Raw genomic sequence first — 8,517 nt, 5'->3', positions numbered from 1 at the left:
GGAATGTACAAGCTCATTCAGGAGGTACTTACATAGGAATAAACTGCTGAAGATTTTTACCTGAAAGTCTGATTATATCAGTTTTAGAGGTAGGAAACTAAGTTCCACAACACAACACTTTCAGTACTTTACTGTAGAGGACAGATGCACCAAACTGGAACAAAAAAGCTATCCTTAGCCATCAGCCACTATTCATGCACAACATTTGTTATAATTGTACTCAATATGTTCCATTTTACATGATTTTTGATTTTTTGATATCTGCAAAGATCAGAAGTTGAAGAATCAAAATAAACGAGTAAGACTTGTAAGAGACTTGTAAGACTTTTCTTCCATGGGGAAAAAAGAAAAAAAAAAAAAAAAGGATTTTGCAGTAAAAGATTCTACTTGCCTGACATTTGTCTGTTCAGCTATAAGTTTATCTGAATCTGTATTGCCATATTAGTTCAGGCCCATATTTGGACCTCAGGCCCACCTGAGGGGTCAGACCTGAGGTCCATACCCCATGCATGTTGTTTTTCAGTCTGGCTTCTCAGCCAGAGCATTCTCTGTGCTGGAGAGAGCCAGCTACTTGTCTTCACAGAGAAATTCATGTTCACACTCAGCAGCTACAGATAGTTTGGCTAAACTAAGCTGCCCAGCTTTGACAACTTGAGGTTGAACTCAAGCATCTGTGTTCCTAAGGGCAGTAAAGACATAACGAAGAGACAAACCAAGAAACAGAACTGCTGAACTTTTGGGACTCATAGATACTATCACATTTATAGAAATTGTCTGAACCTAGGTTATTGAAAGTTGGATATGTTTTACTGGGAAGCTTTAACGCTCATTTAAGAGTTTACCTTAAATAACAGGCCAATTAATTCTGAAAGTCAATTGTTGGCTAAAACCTTTGCACACCAGAGCCTCAGATATTGTGTGCACTCCAGACATTGCAAGTCTGGAAACACTGGCAGAAATATTTATCAGTTATGAATTATTCTTTTGTAATAACTTCACTTGCAAATTGAATTTACTTAGTTATTATCAGTCCAACCAAAAAAATTACTTGGAGGAAGAAGAAATTATAAAAACAGAGCCAAATTCACTATTTGATAGTTGCTATATAAATACATTGATCCAAAATCAGTGAAATGGGGTAGGCAAAGTTATCAATACATTGTGGAACTGTTTAACAAATACTGTTCTGTATAGTCAATCTTTAAGAGTCAAAATCTGATGTTATGCCACACTGCTGACAAGGGTGTATACAGTTTTTCTCTATCAGTTAATGTTTTTTCCAGTCTGTTTGCCCAAACTCAATTCAAGTATCATTACCTCAAGTCCAAGTCCTGTGGAAAGAATTTTTAAATTAGAGTATGAGGAAAGAGACTTCTTGCATATGCTAACTTTCTCAAGATGTATCCTGACATTTTGTCACTAACTGCAGCATGAAACTTGTTTTATCAAGAATTCTCAATATTTTTCAGGCTAAAGCATATAAGATTTTTTTTTTTTTAGAATTCTTCAATTTATTTTCTCTTCATGATTCCATTACCTGAGTGTGATAACTGAATCAATTGCTCACACTGAGAAGTCTTGCTGAAAAAATGTTTAATGCCTTAAATGATAGTACAGCAAACAGTTATGCGGAGAGTCAGCTTGATGTGACAGTCCAGGTCTCCATGAGCTTTAAACATGCATTCTTTGGGTTTCATTAGCAAAAAGGTGACACAGCAACAAAGCAATTGGGAAGGGATCTACCTTACAAGTCCAGCACCACATTCTGAAGTTTAGAGCTTGTGTAGTAGCCCCTTTGCTCTAGCTTGTACTCCTGGTACTGGAGCAAGGCTTCTCATGATTTTAGGTCTTTTTCCAATTCCACTCATTGTAGTGCCTTCCATCACTGTCACTGTTCTGTCTGCTGCCCTACTAACAGCACAGTTGGAGCTCTGATTGAAATGGAGAATTTTATTTGAATCTTTTGCATGAGATCTGTTTTCACATCTTTAGCTTTAACACTTAAAACCAAACATTACAGCTTGATTTACTGGGGAAATACATGCTGCAGGAGGGAGGAAGAAATTAAAATATTCAGAACTAGTATTTCACATTCTGATATAAAATGACAAATGTTTAATCTATCCATGTTTGTTGGGTAGATTAAACATGTCTCATCAACACAGAATATGGCTCATTGACCTCAAAATACTTTTCAAAACTGAGAACAATTGGCAGTGGGATGCATCATATCTGAAATCTGATGAATGCACATGTACTATCAGAAAAGTAAACTTACTGATTGTGGCAGCTGTTTTGAGAGCCAGGGCTAAATTAAGAGGCATTCAAATTTGACAAAATGAATAGAGAACATAGAGGTAGAGAAAAACTGGATAATTTCCTTTCACCAAATATTTGTTGCTAACAGAATACTTACCAACAAGCCTCATTAATCAATGTTAATGTAGTGTCCCACAAAAAGAACAATGGTCAATATGTTCAGATGTTGCAGTACAGTTACTTTTGCACATTCTAAAACTGCCTATTTTTCTTTTCATTCAGTAGTCAGGCAAAGTCAGACAATGGATGTGCTCAGAAGCACAACACTTTTCTTTGATATGGGACTTCAGCATGCATGCTGCTGCTCTGCGGATGTCTTTATTCAAAACTGTTTGCAGTTCAGTGTTGTTTGCTTTTATAATACTGCCTCTCCCTTTTAGACCTCTTTATTGCTTTGAACTTTTCTTTGCAGTTTTCATTTCCTGAATGATATTTCAGTTTATCCATCACTTATTTTCAATGAATTATTCTACCTGAACTAAAAATAACATAAGTTTAGACCTGAAAAATAAAGTTAAAAAGAAAAGATTCTTTCTCAGCAATCACTGACTACAAGATATTGAAACAAATTCTAAAGTATGGTAAATGTTATTCCCCAGTACAGAGTACAGAAATCATAAAAAGTGGTCACACTGCAATGGCACTGCTGGTGTCACAAGCTGTTCGTGTCTTTTCTCAGATTAGTTGAAAGTGGATCAACCTTATAACCCTAACAAACACTTTCTAAATCATAGTATTCCATTAGATAAGCTTTTTTTTTTTCATAAAGAAAATGCCATTTAAAATAATTGTCATACTATTTTCTTGCCATCTGGAATTTTAGCAAAGTTGTGCTAATCCACTGCTGTGAGAGTTGCCTATAGTGAAAACAATTCATATCTATGTGCTCATGCAGCACACCTAGACTCTAAAGAATGCTCCAAATGCTGTGAGTTTTGTGAATAGATGTTTGCAAGGAGCTTGCAGATCAAGAACCGTCAGAGTAGGTTGATTTATTTATCTCTATTTTTAGCCCATCATGCTAAATTTACTTAGGCTGAAATCACAGCTATCTTTCTATGATGAGTTTGTTTCACTATAAACCACTGAGCATTTCCTTTAAAAGTGTTTTTGCAGTAGATGTGCTGCATGAGTTATATCTTCATTTGGAAATCCTTTGTGAATTAGAAAACTGTAAAACCAACTCTGCTCCTTTTTATTTTTTGTATATGACTGTTATCTATTCCTGTGAGATTTCTACGGAATATCAAAAGTTCTTATGTACTGCATGACACAGTTAGGATAATGCAGGGTTTTTTAAATTTTGCTTAATTTTCAACTGTCTGATAAATGTGTAAGAGATTTTAAATGTATTTTTCTCTTTTAAGATACAGGACTAAAACAATAAAATACAACCCTAGTACACTTCTCCTGTGTGACAGACTGGAGAAAATGGGACAATAAAAAGAAAACATATGGCAATGTCCTTCCTTTAGATTTTTTTCTCTCTTATTTATTTTTTACTGAAAGGTTTCTGAAAGAAAACTGATACTTGAACCACAAGGATTTTCTAGGATCTGTACAGATGTAAAGGAAGATAAGTAGAATTTGTGTGTGCTTTTACCACAACTTTGACCCTTTTATGTTTGGGTCCGAATTCTTAACAATATAGGTTCGGCAAAGCCACTGAAAACCTGGCATCATTTTTAATATCCTGAAAAATGATTCTAGGTTGATATATAAGTTATTTAAAACAGCCGTGCCTCCAGTCAGTACCTAGAGAGCTTATCCTGTTTTATAGAGCAGAACAACTCTTGTTTGCATTCTAATGAAGTGATCTGACATTCTATGAACAACAGATATCTTAATCTAGAAAAATAGATATTTCAATTAAGTAAGAGTTGAAGATGTAAAACATAACATAAAAGCCAGTAATGCATTTAAGTTATTCATTATGTCATTTAACAGTAGTAGTAAGTACTGTATATTGCTATTACTAAAATCATAAAACGTAGAACTAATAAAATAAATATAATAAAGAATGCAAAAATATAAAATAAATTCCAAAATAAAGTACCATGTAGAATAAATAACTACTTGAACTTTTTATGAAAAGTTAAATTTAGAAAATGCTGGCATCTCACATTTCATCTTGGCATAATCTCACATACACTAACAAACAGTGTGATTGAAACACTACTTTCTAATGAAAAGTATTCTGACAAATAGTTTTCAGCAACTCTAATAATTTTTCATCACCACTTTTCACCTACAGTCTTTTATACTCGTAGTTTTGTGATTTAAATCGGACTCTAAACTTTTCATTGCAGAGACTGTGTCTACCAGCCTGTGCAAAGCACTTCTGAGGTTCCCTCCTAATTGGAATCCCTGGCAAGGCTATGTCATACTGATATTGATAATATTAACTTTACACAACTCACATGTAGTTCATGGCTTTTTAAAACTAGAGTCTGTAAGATTATGATTGAAACGCTACTATTATTTTAACAAAGGCTGAAATTAAAGAACACTACTCACTGGAAAAAGCCCACTTGTTCCAAGTACCAGTGTCTCTCATTCAGCCTGGAATTTTCTCTCTGTCTGAGAATTTGCATGATAAAAGCACATGATGAATGGACATCGGACTGAAATGTTTGGGAGAGGAGTCTGTGACAGTTCCTTTGAAGCTTTAAGAGTTTATAATGTAAATAAGTATTTAGGGGATTATTAACATTCACATATTTTACCCCAAAGGCTTTCTGTAAGGTCAACTTTTAAGCAGTTGAAGTATGCAGAAAGAATTGTAAAATGTATGTGTGAACATGTTCAAAGACTTTAGAGAGTCTGTGCTGCAGAATGTTTTTATTTGACTTTTAATATGATATAATATATGCCAAATTAGTGTATAAAATTAGTCACCATCAGATATATATAACATAGGCCCTGGGAGTTCTGGAATTTAAGGAATTCTGAACATTTTTTACATAAAGTCATTTTTCTTCCAGAATACCACAAAAGAATAACAGACAAGACTAAGAAAAAGATATTTCAAATGAGCTTTAAAAACAAGCAGGGCACTATTTTATTATGGCCACCAGAAAATGTAACTTATTCCTCAGAAATATAGCTAAAATTTCAGTGACTGAACTAACATGTTGACTCCAATGCAAATTAAAGTGTTAAACTAATACTGAAATGAAGACTACTTCATACAGCTGTTATGTAAAGCATGTCTGAAAAACAGTCTACTTCTTTAGATGTCCAAATGCATTTTAGATGTCTCAAAGCACACATTTTTCAAGTCACAAGCTGAGGCAAATGACCAGTGGAACTCTAATTTCCACTTAAATTATTAATACTATGATATAATGGCCTCACTATGTATAATAGCTCTGTAAGACTTACTGACTTTTTTATTTGTTGCACATATTATTAGTGTTGAAAAAAGCCTCTTGTTTTTTCTCATCCAAATAAAAATAAATGATGTGAAAATCTAAACATTATCTTTTAGGGAGAAATGAATGATAGCCACCTTTTTTTTGCATACACCCATGTTGACCTGAATGTTCATTTCACAGCAAATAAGTAGATCTATTCAAAATGTTTGTGCAGGTGTACTGGATTCCAGCTCTTTTTGTGATACTCTCTCACTGAATTTTCATGAATGGTGATGTAATCATTGCTTATATTAATTATTATAACTGCAATCAGAATTTTGACTATTTGACAAGCATGGACGTCTACCTTAACTAATGAATTCAGTAATATTATGTCCATTCATATATTACTGAATTACTCATACAATATGCTGAAGCTACAGAAAGCTGTCAAAAGGTGCTTGTCATCTGTAATCATCATTTGTTATTTCCCCTAGAAATCTAATTCAATTACACTTGTCAAGAATAAATCAAGAATAACTTCTGCAAAATGAATATTCCTTTTTTTCACCCACTGTACCTTGAGGAATCTTTATCTCCCTTTTGTCTATATTTCAAAAATTTACTTCATGAAGAGGAAATGACAAAGGACATAGCAGGAAAGGGAAAGAAAAAAATGTGGGATAGCACTCCTTCTTGAGATAAGTTAGTTCAAAAAGCTGAATTATTCATACACCAATAAAGTCACACCTAGGGAAGTGCAAAGTTGCTTATCACAAGGTGAAAGAAGGAAATAATTCGATCTGTTTACTAACATGTATAATGCAGCCATTCACTTAATTCTGCAAACATTTTCTTATCAAATTGCTTCTTAGAAAATGAGAAATAAATTGCTTGACTGTATTTATACATTGCTTATATAGCAATTTTCCTTTAGTCTTTGTCAAACACTCCAAATAGCCATAAATGCATTCTATCTGTCTTTGTTATATAGGGAAACAACAGCACCACAGTAATGCCAAAGTCATATGGTTCCTCAGAGTTTTTAAAAAATAAGGTTAGAAGTACAAGTTGGCATTTTTGTGCTAATCTGCTGGATAGTCTCATCCAATTAAAATGCAAACATGGAGATATGAAGAAAATTCTGAATTTGAAATGCCAAAATTATAATATGAAAAAAATTCCTATTGACATATAATAAGAAGAGACAGTTTTCATTATCTGAAAAAGTAACCTCTCCAGGAAGCTGAAATTAGAAATTAATCTTGAACTGCTGCTTCTAAGACTTTGCTACATCACTCATTAAATTTTATTTGAAAATAGAAGTATATAAATAACTTTTGCAAGTATACATCAATTAAGCAAAAAACCCACAGTCAAGATGCACAATTTTCTTCCACTGAAATCATGATTTTTTCGGGTACTAGGAAAATGTGCTGATTGCAACACCTTGAGTTCAAAGGATAGAATGTCAGTCATATATGTTACTAAGAACCATTCATTCAGGGAGTTGATAATTGCATAGAAGTTGTTATAATTGCTCCACTGAAATATTTGTATGTAAATTCATGCCAATACAAATTTAAACTAAGAAAAACTAGTGTTCTTTCTGTTTCAAAAGTGCTTGAAATGCTTTTAAATGGAGGAAAAACACAGCAGAAAAAGCAGAACCTCTCCTGTTTCTGGCTGGATGATTAAGAGCATCATTCCAGTTTTCATTCCTCTACAGTTAAGAACACAGATTTCCAAACAAATTCTGATGAAGAGACAGCTTAGAGCATCTCAGATGGCACTGGACACCTATCTTCAGGCAATTGAAACAAGCCTCTGTTGTTTATGGTAGCTGAAACCTCTCTACACTTCGCTGACTGTGTTTCCTAGGGGCTTGACTGAGTTGCCCCCACCTAGGTGGATCATGTCATTTGAGAGATGTTGAGAGATCACGGGTCTCCTGTAAATGCCATGCCAGACCTGTGTGGATGTCTTGGATACTCTGAAGACTCTTAGAGAGCATTGACATCAGCCTGTTGGGCCATTTTGGGTGGTACACAGATATATATTTAGCACAGACGTAGAAAGCTACATGTATGGACCTAAAAATACTGTCTTAATCAGGAACTGAATCCCACCCCCAATATATATTTTATTTATGTCTATACTAAATAAAGTCTATATATAATATTACATATATAAATATAAATATTTTTCTTGGCATTAAAGCTAGAAACCTGACTTTATAAACTTGGCAAGTAGGTTATAATCATGAAGGTTAAAGTTCATCCTTGAGCCAACTTCATATTACTGAAGGGGGGGAAGAACTGAGTAGGCAGAAAGAAAGAGAGAGCACTTTTGAAAAGTAGCCTGTTACAACTCAGAAGCAACAATCTTAAATGATTAACTGACATAGATCACCAAATTGCTCTGGTGAAGAGGGTGACTGACTCTGTAACTGTTAATTTACAGCACCTGGGGGAAAACCTTGTCTTCTGAAAAGGGAATTCAGTGCAGCTTTCAAATACTGGGGATAGCTCAAAGATCAAACTAAAATATTCATTGAAACTGGAAAAATTATAAATGACAACTTCCTTACTCAAAAACTGTTAGATTTGACACAAGAAAAATATATTAGATCTTATTATCATATGATCATAGAATTACAGAACGGTCAAGGTTGGAAGCATTCCTCCTAATGCTGGATCCCAGCATGTACTGTTAGCCACCTTTGCTGCAAGGGCACATTGCTGGCTCATGTTAAGAAACAAAAAGTGGTGAAATTGATGACAAAGTACAAATAATAATATCTAAAATGTAGTGGTCACTGTGAAAATGATTTTTTTCTTAT

The sequence above is a fragment of the Pygoscelis adeliae genome, unplaced genomic scaffold (assembly GCF_000699105.1).
Source record: "Pygoscelis adeliae isolate BGI_AS28 unplaced genomic scaffold, ASM69910v1 Scaffold167, whole genome shotgun sequence".
Lineage (NCBI taxonomy): Eukaryota > Metazoa > Chordata > Aves > Sphenisciformes > Spheniscidae > Pygoscelis > Pygoscelis adeliae.
This window is presented reverse-complemented; position numbering follows the sequence as displayed.